The sequence below is a fragment of the Colossoma macropomum genome, unplaced genomic scaffold, assembly GCF_904425465.1.
Source record: "Colossoma macropomum unplaced genomic scaffold, Colossoma_macropomum, whole genome shotgun sequence".
NCBI lineage: Eukaryota > Metazoa > Chordata > Actinopteri > Characiformes > Serrasalmidae > Colossoma > Colossoma macropomum.
Genome location: NW_023494791.1, coordinates 24,398,446 through 24,416,698, shown reverse-complemented (window position 1 = coordinate 24,416,698; position 18,253 = coordinate 24,398,446). Strand labels below are relative to the sequence as shown.

The 18,253-nt window shown below is 38.9% G+C and overlaps 1 protein-coding gene across 1 annotated transcript in view; it reads right to left on the bottom strand.

Annotated features, from left to right (window-relative positions):
- dntt (deoxynucleotidyltransferase, terminal) overlaps nt 1–18,253 on the bottom strand; it is a 170,568-nt gene that overhangs the window by 93,389 nt on the left and 58,926 nt on the right. The window lies entirely within an intron of this gene.

The following is an 18,253-nucleotide window of genomic DNA, read 5'->3' as shown; positions in this document are numbered from 1 at the left end:
ACAGCAGTACTAAATCCTGTCATTGTCTTAGTTGCATAAGTCATCCAGACAGAGAAATTGAGAAAAGTCATTTAAGTGAGTTCATAAGGCATGGGCAGATGTGACCAATTACCCCACAGTTAAAACGTTTGCACTTTGAATCCCGGCCAAGTTTCTCATTCACAAGTCATGACTTTGGAAATTTCAACTTAACCCAAATTATTTTCTTATGAATTCACAAGTGCTGTACTCCTCCCTCCAGAAATTATCCTCTAGTAAAATAGCTGCAAGGACATCCCAAATCATCACATTATTTTTTTTACCTTTGATAACTGTTATTTTTCTTTACCATCTTTTGCACTGTTTCCCATTATGCATCCATTTTTGTTTGTGTTGTTTAACAGTTCATAAATAAACGAATACAAATTTGTTTTCGCACTTTCCGTCACCGTCACATCACACAGGTTTTTCTGAGTGCTCACACAAAAGTTTGGGAAAGATTTGATTGTGGAGCTGAACGGTGGGATTTTTTTTTTTCAGGTGCCTGGCAGTCTTTTCACACTGTGCTGACGGCGGAGACGGTCTGACAGCTATTTTTAATCCTCTTCATGCTCGTCTGTGAGCGGCTTTTGCACAGATGTCCCTTCAATAAGAATAATGTCAGCGCCATCAGCGAAGCCTCCACACTCTCCTGAAGCAGATACGCTCATACACGGCCAGAGCTTACTGCACAACCAGTAAAAGTACTTCAGAGAGGAACGGTTAGGCCTAAACTCACTCAGCCCCTAGGCCCAGTTTAGACACACCTTTTAGCAATGAGACACAAGTTGTAGCAAAATCTTGTGAAAGCAGGCTGTTCACACCAGTGCTGCAAGCTCAAACACCTGATGGTGTTTGGGTGACATGCATTCTTTATCGTTTAGACTATATCAGTACATCACCCTTATCCCATAAAACTAGCATGTTATCTGAAAAATTTGGTAAATAACATTCTAAAATCTTTTGTACAAAAAGGATACCATTTCTCTATGTAGCATGCTGCAACATGTTATACTCACTGCAAACCTCTGGTGTGAACTTGGCTTTACATAGTCTGCTGAAGCTAGCACAGGCATAATTGAGTTCAAGTTAGGACATATTAGACAGACCTGCAAAGTTTGGAAAAAGTTCAAGGATCTTTTCTTTTCGACATTTCCTGTGCCCAGTTCATTTCAAGAGAGCATCAAACCAAGACTAATCAAAGTTTTTTCATATAGCACTTTTTACAACAGGCGTTGTCACAAAGCAGCTTTACAAAAAAATGGATCCAAACCCCAGTGAGCAAGCCAAGGGTGACACTGGCAAGGAGAAACTCCCTAAGAGCAAAAGGAAGAAACCTTGAGAGGAACCAAGATCCAAAAGGGGATCCATCCTTCTCTGATCGACACCAGATAGCAAAACATAAACACAGAGCAATATGAAGAGAGGATGTGACTCTTTTCTAGAGTGGTGTGCCTTGCTGCATCTGTCAGATATTCAAAAAAACGTCGCCTGGTTTGGCTTTTCCCTTTTCTTCTAACACACTGAGTTCAACTGGATACTTCGATATTTAGCTGATAAGTTAAATCAGGTATGTTAAATAAGGGAACGTGTTAAATTCTTCAGTGCCATGGCCTTCCAGGATTATCCTAAACATATACATGTCAAATATAAAGACCAAATGACTTTTTGTAGCTCAAAATACTGCTTTCTATTCTGTTCTTTAAATTTAAAATAATGCTCTGGACATCCATTACCACAGGATCTTATTTCACCGTAACTGCACATTTTATCGCAGATGAGTAGCAGCAGCTTCTCGTGCTCCAAACAAGAGCAGTGAATGAGAGCCTTCTAGTTCACTTGCCACATCACTTCCATTTGATTTATTAATAAAAGATACTGGAAGTAAATTCATTATGGATCATTACAAATACTTTGCTTTAAAAGTACCATGTCACTTTAAATAACAATAACAGTTACTTAGTCACTTTAAAATGTACAATAAAATAAACTTGAAACTTGAACTCGAAACTTGAGCTCACACAGTGAGAAAATATAAATGCTATGTAGAAAAAAAGATGCATCGAGATGCATTGATAATCATTTTATAATCGCATCGCGGCCCTCTGAATCGTAATCGAATCGAATCGTGAGGTGCCTAGAGATTCCCACCCCTAATATATATATATATATATATATATATATATATACACACTGGACACTTAAATATCTACATTTGTATCTACACTTATTGTCCATTTTTTCAGCTCCCCACACATATAGGAGTACTCTGAAGTTTTTAAAATTACAGGCTGTAGTCCATCTGTTTCTCTGCATCATTTCTTAGCCCCTGTTCCCTGTTCACCAATGGTCAGGACCACTACAGAGCAGGTATTATTTGGGTGGTGGATTGTTCTCAGCACTGCAGTGACACTGACTTGGTGGCGGCGTGTTAGTGTGTGAATGTGATAAAGTTGGGCTAACATATTATTTATAAACAGATGAACTACAGTCTATAGCTGTAGAATTATAAAATGCATCTATATGGGTGACCAGCATTCAGGCTTTGCATGTTTACACTATAGACACATGTAAGTTAGCATCTGTGTTCACTATTTCAAAACACAAGAGTTGTATTCCACCTCAATATATATGATTATATATATGATTATGTTTGAGCGATGTTGTTTTGTAGCCTGGTTTACTGTATTGTTTGATTGATCTCTGAAGGATAGGTGGTCTTTCACATGATTGTGTGATTGCTGTGTTTGATCAGATTGATTGGTTTGAGTGGACTGATCTTGTGATAAATGAGTTGGCCAATGTAAGAGTGCATATAAGAGAATCTGTCTGACGAAGAGATTATGTTGTCTTGTTATGTGGGCTATATCAGTATAATAATAAATAATAATGATAATAATTTTATTTATATCGCACTTTTCATGCCAGTGGCAGCTCAAAGTGCTTTACAGACAGGTGATAAAACATAGTTATAGAAAAGATCATTAGTACTTAATTAGAATCAGAAGATTAAATTACAAGATAAACACCACAAGACATTCAGTTTTAGTTAAATGCTAATTTAAAGAGATACGTTTTAGGTGCTTCTTAAAAGTGAGCACTGAGCTTGACTGTCTAATAAAAGGTGGAATTGAGTTCCACAGTTTAGAAGCATAATAACTGAAAGAGGCCTCTCCATGTTTTCTGTATTTAACAGAGGGTATCTGTAGATGGCCACTATCTGCAGATCTTAGATTGCGTGCCGGAACATAAACAGACAGACACTCTGTGATGTAAGCAGGTGCTAGGTTGTTTTGAGCTTTAAAGACTAGTAGCAGAACCTTGAAATCTATCCTGAATGATACAGGCAGCCAGTGCAGTTCTTTCAAAATGGGAGTGATGTGATCTCTCTTTTTGTTTTTGTTAGGATGCGTGCTGCTGCATTTTGTACAAGCTGTAAGGGATGTGTTAATTCTTAGGAAGTCCAGCAAGAAAAGCATTACAGTAGTCAAGTCTGCTTATAACAAATGCATGAACAAGTTTCTCTGCGTCGCTCTGAGATAGAAAAGGCCGAACTTTAGCAATATTTCTTAAATGATAAAAAGCTACTTTAGTGGGGTAAAACAGAGCTCAGAGTCTAAGATCACACCCAGGTGTCGTACTTCAGGTTTGGTAGATGAAGCTAAAGAACGAAGTTTCTCAAAAATCATTTTTCTCTGAGTTTCTGTACCAACAATCAGTAATTCAGTTTTTTCATGATTTAACTGTAGAAAATTTTGCGACATCCACTGAGAAATATCTGACACACAGCTGGTTAGTCTGTCTACAGAGTCTTGATCTTCAGAAGGAATAGAAATGTATAACTGGGTGTCGCCAGCATAGCTATGAAAATTTATACTATGTTTCCTAATAACATCACCTAGAGGTAGCATGTACAAAGAAAAAAGCAAAGGCCCTAAGACTGAACCTTGGGGGACTCCACAAGAAACGGCAAATCGTTTTGATGAATGAATGCAGGTGTGGCTCTAGGGGGATGCTCAAGCAAAATTCTTTCAGCACCCCCGTTAGCACCCCCTGAACATTTTCATATAAATTATATAAATGTAATTAGGCTACTAGTTCATAAATCTTTTACCACCTTCCACAAGATATGCGTACACACAAGTAGTCTGTGTACTTCAGTACATACATGCTATTTAAACGTGACTTTCTTATTTCTTCCAGAAGACAGTGAAAAAGGTCACAACTAAACAGCGAAGGTAAGGAGAGTGATGCCAACTGCTGTCACTTTAACAGTGATTTCAATACTGCTTCAGTACCCACAAGTGTGTTTCTATACCCATAGCCTGTGATCATCTTTATTAAGTATGTAGTTTTCTACCCAACCAAAGCCAAAAAAACACATTTTAATAACATCACTATTGTCAGTGGTGAATTTGGTACTTACAGTGCTTTTTTATTACTACAAAAGCTAAAATGGGCTGTGTCAAGATGTCAAAGCAAAACATCTACTTCATCGAATCATCAAAGAAAAGACATAGATGGTCCACAATTTTTTTATGACCACCATGGCAGTGTACTTTAGCCTAGGACAGGGGCATTGGTAGACCAATTTTGTTTGTTATGTTATGCCCCCCCCCCAAATAAAATATATATCTTTACTTCAAATCGTGATTCTCATTCGTCATTATTCAACCATCGCGTGCCATCGCATCTTCAATTTCATAACATACCGTGATAGCAGAGTGCACCTGGGGGAGGTGTTTTTAACTTAATTATGTTGTCTTCACTGGGTAAAAGTTGTACCTGTGGTGAGTGGACAGTGCTTTATACTGAAGGGTGGTGCTGGTTAGTGAAGTAAAGTGTTGGTTGTGTTTATGTGAATCCAGCATTCTGGTTGATGTATACACAGTCTTGATATTGTTTCACTATAAGGCAAAAGCACTAGAATAGTGATGACTGCGTTGCAATAGGCAGTAGCCTGATGTTATGATATTGCAGGACCTTGCGCATTTGGAAACTTTATCTACCCAGTTAGCCTACATACTTTTTCACAGGCCTCCTCAAAACTGTATTTCTGCTTTGCATGTTGCTGAAATGCAGCACATTTAGTTTTGAAGAGCAAAACCACATGCAGAGCTGAAGGCTAGTCTTAGTCTCGATGAAACCAAGGTTACAGGAAGCCGTAGACACTTAATTACTAAAACTATATATTGAAACTTCTCTGCGCTGAATTCATCGTTTAGCTAGACTGTGGATGAATATAGGTCACTGACTGTTTAGCCCACGCTGCCAGTCGTGTTCAAATATTGCCACAGCAACAGCCATAGCAACCCCTTCGAAACGCTGCCCATATCAGTAGGTCATTTTTAGTACAAACAAATCTGTAGGTCCTCAAGCACATCTTCATTACAAGATGTTTTCCAAACTTAAAGGAGTATCAATGTCTAAACCAACTCCAAACTATACTCATATATAAATACTTTATACATAACAGCACATTATAATGACAGGCTCAGCGAATGCGTGTTTGTATAACACATTTTGCAAGAGTGCAATTAGAACCCTGAAGTTGACCTGATAAAATTCGACAGTGAGTGTAGATTCAAGCATGGGTGCTTTTGGTAAAGTATATCTGTAGAACCATATTGTTGTTGCACTCAGGAAACTGCATGTGTGAATGACCTACACTGCTGCCCCACAGAGTGAAACAGAACAGGCAGCTGAAAGCTTCCTTAAAACCCACCAGACGCTGAAACTGATCCAAAATGTGTTCAAACGTAAACGTCTGAAACAGGGTGTAAAAAAACACAACACACACAGACCTTTTCTAAACTACTTATCCCTCTGGGTTCCTTTGTCCTCACAATGTATCCTTGCATGTTCTCCTCAGAGGGAGGAGCTAAGACTCTAGGAAAGCAGAAAAGCAAATGAGGATGAATGATTAAAGACATGAGATCCACCCTACTCACCATAAGGTCAAGATGGAAGAAGAGGTTTATTACTTCTTCATGACATGAAAAATTATGACAGCATATTTTCAAAGATTTTTGTAAGATACTACAACATATTTCCACTTAGAAAATTTGTGGAAATATTAGTAAATTAGATGAAAATATTTGTAAAATTGACAAAAAATTATGTTTTAATCTTCAAAGTGTTTCGGACGTTAAGTGTAACATGACAGAACCAGCCAGACGCTCGCGGTTAAAAACAAGAATTGAGGCTTTACTTGTAAAAGGTTTGACAAGAATCGTAGTGGTGAACAGGCACAGGTCAAATCCAAAAAAGACAAAAGACAGAGAAGGACAAACATAACAAAGGCAACCAGATCGAAAAAGGGCAAAGGCAAAAAGCAAAGTAAGATAATCCAGAAACAAAGTCAAATACACAAGAAGGCAAATCAACAATCAGGAAACACTCAGTAGTTCCACTAGGATAAGCAATACCTTGCAAAGTAACTAACCTAAAGCCCAGGCACATGACAAACAGAGCAGGTGCAGCAGATCAGTATTCAGTTGATTGTGAACGGTGATTGGTGGATTGCGGAAGTCCAACAGTCACATGATCTCCCACGGGATTCTGGGAAATGGAGTTGTGTGTGTTGGAGCTATAAGGATGTGTGACATTAGGCTTGGGGACCTGACAAATTTTTCAGTACAGATTATATTATCAGCATAACCATCTGAGGGAACAGTAGAATCTTTAAAGTTTTAACATTCACAATTACAGCATTGCTTAATATGTGTATCCCTTTTGCTTTACAACATGGTTTATATCACAATTTGTCTTAAATTTAATTGGTAGCCTAGAAATAGTGTGGGATCGTAAATATTTCTTCTTATAACTTATTTGTTTTTAAAGTTTTTCAAAACTTTCTGTTGTTTATTTTTATTTAATCCTGCAAATAATCAGATATTTTCAAAGTGTTCTCATACTTTTGGACCTCACTGTATAACCAATATTTCATCAAATGTATCAAATAATTATTCAAAATAGTTCAGTTGTGTTGCCAAGTATTAAAAGAGATGTGTGTAAATATGTTTTAGTTTCTATTTATTCACTTCAAACATAGGCTTATTAAGGAGGGACAGTGTTTTAAAACACTTTTGTAGAACAACAAATTTATGTTTGTATTGTTGTGATCGAGGCTTTGTGTGTTGCTCATCTGCAAACTCATACTCCTGCGTGTTGCCCTACCATGTTGTAGACCAGTGGTGTCCAGTTTCATCTTCAAAGGGCCGGAGTGCAGGTTTTTCATTCCAATTAAGCCGGAGCACACCTGATTCCACTTATTTAATCAACTGGCCTGGGTCAAACAATTGGTCATGTGTGCTCCTGCCAGAATGAAAACCTACAGCCTCAGCAGCTATTAGCCATCTACCTCTGCTTAACCAATTGTCCCATCTTATCCGCAGAGGGCTGGTGTGGCTGCAGGTTTTCATTTCAAACAAGCTGGAGCACAGCTGATCCTACTTGTTTAATCAGTTGCTCTCTGTCTTCAGCAACTGATCATGTGTGCTCCTGCTGTGTTGGAATGAAAACCTACAACCGCAGTGGCCTTTTGTGGAAAAGCTTGGACACCCCAGGCTTAGCCTGTTCTGTGCTATTGCTCTACACTGTAGAATGTATGATAATCTAGCGAACCAGCTAGCTGTTGCAGTTAATTGTTAATGTCCCATGCACGTGAGGTTGTTACCTCCCACTTAACAGGTGGAGCTCAGTTCTCCGGCTACTCCTATAAGCCTGTCTGTGTCCTAAATTAATATAGAGCACCGCACATATCCTGGAATTCTTCCTGGTACTGCCTCTTCGTTGGAGACATCACAGAATTTACACAATACACACGCTTGTTCAAGCAAATTGCAATGCATTACAGTTACAGGAGAGCCACATGGCTTCTCTATCTCTGCCTAATGAAGATGGCCTCACAAATTTCAAGCAAAAACTTGGTAAGTACTCACAGATTAAATTCTGGATTTTGAGTGGCATGCTCCTCCGATCTGCATTTTTGTGTTATGAGAAGGGATGCATCAATATTAATACTGTTATTGGATATCGGCTCGATATTTTGCTTGTTTACTCATACTCATAAAATACACCAATACTAAAATCCGATACCACCTGATACTGTATGATGTAAACCTAGCATACGCTACTGCACTAAAAAACTAATGACTCAAGCTGGCAGTCTGCTCACTCATTCACTGCCAGCCATTTGGACATTTTGCCTGTGAGATGAACACACACAAACACAACCCCAGTTCCCCAATACTAGTGTAGGTATGTAGGCTAACAAAACAGAGGCAAGAAAGTTGACATCTGTGGTACTAAAGTCTGTATATGACAACTTTAATCTGTTGAACTGAATAGAATTGTGAGGTATAACCTTTAATACATTGATCTTTTTAAACTGTAGAGAGACCACATTGTCCTACTCATGTACACCACCACCTGGATTTAGTTTCAGTGCTCAGTGTGGCATAAGTTAGCAAAGCTGCTAGCTCAGTTCCTCAGCATGGGTGCGCAGTGTGTCATTTGAATGAAACAGCTTTTCTGATAATTGTCCATAGACAAAGCACTCTGTAGAGGCTGCGTTTCACACAGCATGTCAATCAGACCAAGTATTTTTATACAGTATAAGCATATAAATCCTAGGCTTTGTCCATACAGAGTGGTCTATTTAAACGTTCATTGTGAGTCACCAAAGAACAAGAATTCTAAAATCGCACAGTATATGCCTGGCTTTAGAGGACAATCAGCTACATCTTAACCAGCCAACCAGGCAAAAGACTTCAACAAGATCTAAAACTTGACAAGTGAGCTCCTCAGATTAGCCTCAGATGTGATTCCTGCTGTCACTGTGCTATAGAACCTGTTGTTGAGAGAGGCAGATGAGGAGCATAGGATCAAAACTATAAAATGTACTTACTTTCACATGTACAGAAGTGCTCTTCTGATGTGGCACTAAAACCAGTCTTCTCCACTGCAGCGCTACTCGATCCAAGGTAACTGCGATAACATAACTAACATAACTAACACAAGCTGATGCACTTCGTTTAAAATAAGCTAGATTGTAATGATTGAGGTGCATTGCAGTCATTTACACTAACAACTACATAAGCACATTACTCATCATGGTATCTGCGTTGGTATCGGCTTGTACCAGAAAACATGTACTCATACTCGGCCTGAAAAAAACGGTATTGATGCATTCCTGGTTGTGAGTGCTAGAAGCAACAGAAGCAGACCACAAACTAGTCCCCCCGGACACAGTTGCATTTTACAGCATAACAAACACTGCTGCACTGACACAACAAACCCTTTTACCCACACCCTACTCTACTCAGTTATTCTCCCTACTCGCCATGGAGGACATTAAAAACAGACATATCTGGAAGTGTAGCATGTCCAGGTTGGGACGGAGAAGCTCCTGAGAGTCTGTGGTTAGTCATTGGGCTGAGACAGCAGACAATTTCAGGCCAGCGAAGTAGCTTTATTCCCTGAACCATTTTCACTAGAGGCAAGGGGAAGGTAACTGCAGGATCTCGGAGAACGTGTGGCTACATAAACAACACAGAAGGTCTGTCACTCCCACCGAGCAGAGACTTACTCTGTCCTTCAAGACAGCTTGCTCCTGAATAATTTACAGCGGAATACAGCAGTTAAACCTAAAATTCTTTTAAAGCCAAACCACCAGCACCTTAAGCACCTCAGGCCTCATCATAGATGCAGACCAGAGGGGGAAAAGAGAAGTAAGCCAAGAGAGTGTATCTTTATGATTAAAAGAATAGAAAGGATGTTACCAGATGCAGTGGGTAGAATGTAATAGAGAAGAACAAAGCAGCGGTTTTTGTGCTCATCTACGTTATCAGTATAACAGTCTATGCTGTTGCATGTAATTGCAACATCCACTTTATTTATGTTTCCTTTCTTTCATGCTTAATCAGCGGTAACAGAGCCCAAGGCCATGACAAAATACCGTTTTACATAGTATTTACATGGAGTAGAGGATGTCAGAAAATGGGATTTTGCTAGCTCTGTGCCCATCGGCCAGTGTGACCTAAGCAGAGTAAGTGAAGCGAGCTCATTTAGCAGGGTGACAGACCGGAGCAGCTCGGAGGTGATGCATGTGCATATTCATTAAAGGCTTCATGTCTGTAGGAAGATGAGCGCAAGTGAGCAAAGCAGGTGCAATATTTAAAAGAGGGATGATGAATAGAAGAAAAACAGTCTGATATGGTGTTTCTTAATCTGTGAATGATGGCACACATGAGAATAAGGGATGTGGGCTGAGGAATCAGAGAGAACACTGCTTCTAAATGAATTTATAGAATGACTGTACTTCTAAAGGAATCTAAAGGGATACTGTATTTCTAACTGATCTTAAAAGAATACTGTGTTTCTAAATGAACTCAAAGTAATACTGTGCCTCTAAATGTTATGCAGAAATATGTACACTCTCAGAAATAAAGGTGTAAAACCGTCACTGGGACAGTACCCTTCTTGTCACTGTGGCGGTACCCTAAAGGGTACCTCAGTATCTTTAGTCAGGAAACATAATTGTACCATAATCCATTGAAATTATATTACAATTTTTTTTAAAGTTGTATTGACTCCACATACTCTGTCTCGTCTCCAGGCTTTTTATTATATTGTTCTGTTTTGAAACATTAGGTTATGAAAAGGTACAAATACATACTTTTTACCTGGGAGAAACTGCTTTAAGGTACACAATTGGACCTTAAAACCACTGTTGTACCTTCGAGGGGTACATTTACATTGTTTGTACCTTGATGAACAAAAAACATGCCTGCACAGCATCTTTAGTTCTAACAGTGTACAAATAACAACTGACTCCCATGACTGTCACAGATAAGCTAAATTTATCATATTTTGAAATTTATATCTCTAATCTGTCAAAATCTATGTAAAGTGCATTCAATAAATACATTCAATGTAAAAAAACTACTTTTACCAGAACAGCATTTTACAAGCTTAGAATACTCAGTAATTTTTCCAAACAAGTACTCAAACACTCATTCTTGAAGTCACCCTTAAAAACAGTACCATTTGAAGCTTTTATATTTGGCCATCTTACGGAACAGATACGCTTCCATTTTAATCAGTGTTTTAATCACATGGGCTGCACTCTCACTCATTTTTTTCACTTGCACATAAGTGAAGCGTAAACTCCACAGAGTTCCAGTCAAAGCATACACTCCCTCAAAGTATAGTTCAAATAATAGTATACTAAAATGTGATGATCATGTTGGTATTGTAGTTGTAAAGCAGCTCCTGGGCTGTACTAACAGTGTGTGGAGGACACTCTTCTCTGGTACTTGTGATCATGATTTAATCAAAACAAACAGATCTGCTGTTTATGTATTTACATGACAGAGCTGAGTTGGTGGCAATGTGGATTGGCTGCTTGGTTCGAATAATGATCACAGTACCTACATATTTGAAACAAGATATATTTAAACTACACTCATGTCATGTACGATTTGGGGATTTGGAGACCTCTCTGGTGGAAAAGTGTAATTATATGCAATGTGCATAAGAAAGTTTTGTAAAGTCAGTTGTACTTTGGACCCCTTCCCCAAGCAGATGAATCTGATGTTTGTGAGTGTGTTAAAAGAGTATTCAATGAGAAATCAAAACATGGTGAAAGACATGTCTTCAGAGGATGTAGGTGAATTATCTACTCAATTATCTTTATCAGCGTAATGCTCATTTTGCATTTGAGACCCAAACATGGAGACAAACCTTCCTTTTGCATGTGTGATGTTAATACATAAAGATGTGTGATATGATATGGAAAACTCCTGCGAAGTCCAATCCAAATTAATTATTATTTCAGGCTTTACATAGTGAGTCACAGCAACGCATGGACACAGTATGTTAGCATGTTTTTTCCTCCTGAGTCAGTTATGTTACTTCTTTCATACTTTTCTAACAGATAATCTTACATGGTGCAGCTTTAAAGTCAACATGAATAAGACATCAGAACACATTTCTCTTCCTTAATGCAATGTGAATGTGCTTCTGAGTGAAACAGAACACTCAGGCAAGAAATAATTGTGGGAGGGGCATGATTTTATGCTTCTGGATTTGATTAGATTGTGAAAAGCAGCCTTTTCGAAATGAACATGAAGTCTGTTTTGCAGAAATGCCCAAGAAAAAAAACAAATAAACAAATTTTGTCAAACAAGAAAGTCATTTCTGTAGGTTCTGAAACACGACTCATTATTTGTTGAAAGCTTAATTTTGAAATCCATTTTTTTTTTATTTAAAACACAAACTAGGTGGTTAGCAGGCTAGCCTTTTAACATCCATGTTACCTTCAGTTTTCTTACACTTTTAATGCAAAAGCAAGACAAAGAAGACTCCAGAAAAAGAGACATCAGGTTATCATTAAAAAAAATCAGCGTATGAGTGCAACCGCCTAATGTGTGTGGGCATGAGATGGATTGTGTGTGAGTGTGTGTGTGTGTGTGTGTGTGTGTGTGTGTGTGTGTGTGTGTGTGTGTATAGCCTCACACAGTCTCACAGCTTCACACTACCTCACTCATGTTAACATTAATGAGATTGTCAGTACAAACAAGCTAAAATAACTTCGTAGTGATTATTTAACATCCGGTACGAAAACAAACGTGAAAATGAGAGAGTAAATCAAATGATGAGAAGAAGTCGTTTACAGCAGGCTAACAGACTAGATAGTGGGAGGAGGAGAGAAAACGATTTTATTGGTCAGTATAATTTTTCTCCTTTCGATGGAAAATGGTGACACAATTAAACGTCAGATGGCATTTAGAGGTGGGTCACTACACTGCAATCAAATACTAAGGAGAAACAAAAACTTTGTTTTTTGAACAATATGACACAATGGATTGTGCTTAAACTAACAGTAAAAAAATGTCCATTTTAATTTCAGGTTGACTTTAGGTCAACAAAAGAGATTTGCTGTGCTTTCTAAAAGTGGATTAGATACTGTTGTCAGTAACAGCTGATTTTCTGATTTGTAGAGGTGTGACGTAATCACGTTTTCACGATTGATACAGTTTTCGGTTCTGAGGTCAAGATTTGTTTTGCAAATGCAAACCACGCCTTGGTAAATTAGATAACAAGGGGAGGGGAACCGAGGAATTTTGGGCTGAAGTTCAGTATGGCTTCTGCGGGTCACTAGAAGGCTGACCCCCCTGTATATTAAAGATCATGTGCAGCTGTGGACAAGGTGGATGAGAAGGGGGAGGAGGTGGGGTGCGAAATTTCATCACGAGAAAGAGGAGTGAAGGACTGGTAATTAAAGGGAGCTGGAATTGAGAAGGAGGTGTTTTAGGTGTGGTCTTTCCTCATACTTCAGTTATGTCATAACTCCATTTTGAATTGCAGTATGTGTTAAAATGCCTTGATTCTACTGAGGCTTAATTATGTACTACACAGATTGGTTTGGCTCAGAAAAATACAAATTTGATTTCAAAATAAGATTACGATTTACCCATTACCCTTACTGATTTTAAAATACATTCATGTTAAAATGTATGGGCAAATATTAAACATAGAAATGTACCATACAAAAATACAACCCCATTTCCTAAAAAGTTGGGATGCTGTGCAAAATGTAAGTAAAAACAAAATGCAATGATATGCAAATCATTTAAACCCTATATTTTATTAAAATGGTACAAAGACAACATATCAAATGTTGAAACTGACAAATTGTATTGTTTTGTTTTTTTTTAAATATACGCCCATTTTGAATTTGACAACACCACATCCCAAAAAGTTGGGGCGGGGCAACAAAAGGCTGGTAAAGTTGTGTAATGCTAAAAGAACACCTGGTGGTTAATTGGCAATAGTACAAAAAGAGCATCCCAGAGAGTCTGAGTCTTTCAGAAGATGGGGAGGCGTTCACCACTCTGTGAAAGACTGCACAATCAAATAGTGCAACAATTCAAGAACAACGTTTCTCAGCATAAAAATAGCACAAAAAACTTGAGGATTTCATCATCTACAGTACATAATAACTTTTAAAGATTCAGAGAATCTGGAGAAATCTCTGTATGCAAGGGACAAAGCCAAAAAAACAGTATATGCTGGCAGTGATTTTTGGGCTCTCGGGCAGCACTGCATTAACAACAGACATGATTCTGCAGTGGAAATCACTGCATGGGCTCAGAAACACTTCTGAAAACCACTGTGAAAACAATTTGTCACTGTGCGCACAAATGCAAGTTAAAACTCAAATGTTGATTTGTGGTCCAACAAATCATGAAATGTTATTTTGGAAATCATGGACACTGTGTCCTCTGAGCTAAAGACCACTCAGCTTGTTATCAGTGCACAGTTCAAAAGCCAGTATTCATGATGGTATAGGGGTGCATTAGTGCACATGGCATGGGTGACATGCACACCTGTGAAGGCACCATTAATGCTGAACAACAGATAATTGTTTTGGCAACATATGCTGCCATCCAGACAATGTCCTTTACAGGGAAGGTCTTGCTTATTTCAGCAAGACAATGTCAAACCGCATTCTGTCTGTACAGCAACACTGCTCTGTATTAAAAGAGTCTGGGTGCTAAATTGGCCTGTCTGCAGTCCAGACCTGTCACCCACTGGAAACATTTGGCGCATTATGAAGTGAAAAATACAACAAAAGAGACCCTGAACTGTTGAGCAGCTGAAATCCTATATCAAACAAGAATGAAAAACATTTCACTTTCAAAACTACAGCAGTGTCTCCTCAGTTCCCAAACGCTTACAGAGTGCTGTTAAAAGAAGAGGTGATGAAACACAGTGGTAAACATGCCCCCAAACAAATACGAATAAATGCATTTTAAAAATATATTTCACATTTTTGCATTTTTGGCCATTTTTATACATTGCAAAAATATATTTGATAAATATATTTGAAAAAATACACTTAAAGTGCATTTTAAAAATATAGTTAACAAATACATTTTGGCCATTTTCATACATTGCAAAAAATATATTTGGAATATATGTTTTTTCCATATGGGCACATACGTAAAACCTTTAAAGATATCTGCTATAGATATTTGTTCCAGTCATGCAGCAGAACACCTGATTTCACTAATGAGTCTCCCTTTTTTTGTTAAGAGCATGGGCTCATTAGTGAAAACAGGTGGTGGTGTGAAGAGTCTGAAAAAGTACTCTTTGGCTTCTATTGAGTAGTATGGATTAGTACTTTGGAGATATTAAAATGTACAAGATTCCAGTCTTCCCAAAAATATAAGGTTTAAACACTCCATCTTTCCATTAACAGAAACTCAAGTGTTAACACACATGTGCACATCACATTAGCAGCACCCACAGTGCTCTGCCTTCTTATGAGGCTTATGGACAGTTACTTTAATGTCATTTAATGAGAAAATCTATTCTGAGAGGAGCTAAAGATTCAGGCTTGCCAGTCAGAACTGAGTGGTGATCATGGCTGAGTGGCGATTTAGTGATTGCTGTGCTGCATCATTGATGAGTCATAGAGATAATTTAATCAACGCAAAAATGAAGTGAGTGGGCCTTTGTTAACAAGTTCATACCGTACAACCGTGATTGGTGCATCCAGGGAAAACACTGCTGTGATATGACTCAGATCCTACTTAGATTCAAAACCCTGCTGTGGAGAGCTGGCCTCAGTGCCGTTTCAAATCATTTGGCTTTGATGAGCCGGCTCAGCTGACAAACTGCCATTCGCTGATACACATTAGCAGATTCCTCAAATAATTAATTTAGCAAATAATTAACTGAATTAATTTCTGACATTGGTCCTGAATTGAGTGCATTGGCAACATTGTCACTACTAGGAGTCCTCCAGAGTGCAATTGGCTGCACTCTCATTATTAGAGATGGATGGCAGGGATAGATGGCCAACTTAACCTTAATGCATAAAACACTCAACAATGCAGTGCAGTCAGTAGTTGAAAATATTGTGGTGGCAGACCAACATAGCAGAACATCACTATTAAATTAACTCCTAAAAGAGTTTGGTCAGAAACATACTCAACACAAGTATGCCAGCACAATGAACAGCCCAGCCAACATATTGAGGAATGCACAGTTCTTCTACTCAAACTCAGCAAGCGTTCTTACGCTACTGTGGTGATTAAAACACTCAGTATTTAGGAGAGCGATTGAGGATCACGGCCACAGCAGTTCAAAACGTGTACAGTAGAGGAGTGTGAGCTGCTTTACCTGATCTATCAGAATGGTGATGATTCATCACATATGTTTATGCAAGTAAACCACTGTTACAAGAGATTCGTCCAACTGTTCATCTGCTATGAAAAGGAGAAATCACACTAGTGGTGCAAGACAGTTTGACCAGGCTTGGCTGTTATCAGTGTGCGAAATACCCCCTGGTATTCAGGGGGTCCCATCAATAACAGCAAAATGTTTGGTTTAACAATTCCTCTTTTGGAAACGTGCTTTTCCAGTTTGGTAGTGCCCTTTTCCACAAATTGAGAACTTACACATCTCCTTTTTTGTCTTCGGTTCGGAAAATTCATTCTTTTCACCCAACTCCTGGGCAAGTTTTCAGATTTAAAAATGTTGCTGTAACGTCCAGGAGGCCTGCTAGGCCACCTCTGGCCATTAGGAGGGTCTCATGTTTGAAACCAGTCCTCCATAGCCCTCTGAACACTGCCCCTACACCTCCACCACCACGAGTAATCACCGGTTCTCGAGCTTATACTGTGCGGCAGTAACTGGATTCTCATCAGGTACCCTTGGAGGGGTATGGGCCGGAAGAGCAGTGTTGGGTACCAGCCAAGTACATCTTACACTCAGAGCTCATTAGAGCCTTCAGATGGGACCAGGAGTCTGGTTCGGTAATGTCGTTCCTAGGGGGGTACTATAACGTATTAGACCAGAAAGGAATTTCAACTCTGGCATATTCCTCCCCTTCCTTCCCCTTCTATTAACTAAAGAAAAATACCCTTCTGTTTGTTCAAGGAGCTCTTAGTGAAAGAGTAAAGAGGATTTTGTTTTTATTTTGAGAAGCTCTTAGTGGTTCGAGAGGATTCTTTGTAAACCCTTTAGCTGGCATCACCCCCACTTTCTCAGATGGTGCGCAGTATAGTATATTGGTCCAAAAATATAAAGGTCAAGGGTTTGATCCTCCCCCACAACCACTGACTTCCTTTGTTTATTTAATTTCCTTTCATATTCTTATTTCTTTCAAGACTGTTTGGTTGTTTTTCCCATGTACTTAGCCCTATGTTTTTCTCAAGTTAAACGTTCCCCTTGAGTCCCTGTTGCTCTGCACTTGAGGCCACCCTCTAGTGTCTGCCAGGTGGTTTGTCCCTTTGCGCTCCAGTTTACCATCACAAAGGTTATGAGTTTGATTCTCACATGGGGTGAACTACCTGGCACGTTGCAACTGTGGTGTACTGTAAAGTTTTTCAGAGGTATCCCGGCCATGGTAACCATGGTTACAGATTTGCTACAGCGACACCATAAGGCAGGTCAGAGCTAAAATCTCTACTTAGTTAAGAATATCAACAACAGCAAATGCAGTTTTGTGAGTGAAGCAGACTAAACTATGACCTTTCCCTGAATCTGTATTTTAGCATCTATTTTTGCCCTAATGAACTGCATAATGTCATAATGTTTATTTTCAGGGACCCCACCAGAATTTTGACATTTAGGGTGTCCAAGGGGTTAATTAGAGGGTCCCGGACCTCCTGTATGTGCACCTTGGCTGTCATAATAGTGCCACTTTCTGTGAGGCTGCATTCGCAAGGACTTTTGATATCAGTCAAAAAAGTATTGATACATATAACTGGCTCATTGTGGCTGTGCTTGTGGGTGGAGATAGCTTTGAATGGAAAAAGTTATGCAAACATGAAAGCTTGTTTGTGGAAATCCTGTTGTTTTTTAGCAGAATGAAGCAAAAAAGTGTTTGTTTAATCAAACTGGTTACTGTCGTACTGAACCTTTACAGCTGGATTTTACAGCTCTGGATGTGAGCTAACAGCAGTCATTCGTGTCTCCTCTATTTTGTATAAAAAAAGTGTCTAACTCAATCCCTGCCCCACACCATCTCCTATTGGCTGACGTATGTAAATAGAGTGTCTGATTCAAGCCCTGCCCCACCCTGTCTCCTATGGGCTGATGTATGAGTACGTCAAAGTATGCTCCATCAAAAGTTCAATTCTGGTGAACTTTTTTTAATGGACAGCGGAGTGTAATGTCTGTGTCTGTAATGTTGTCCATGCTCTCATTGAAATCA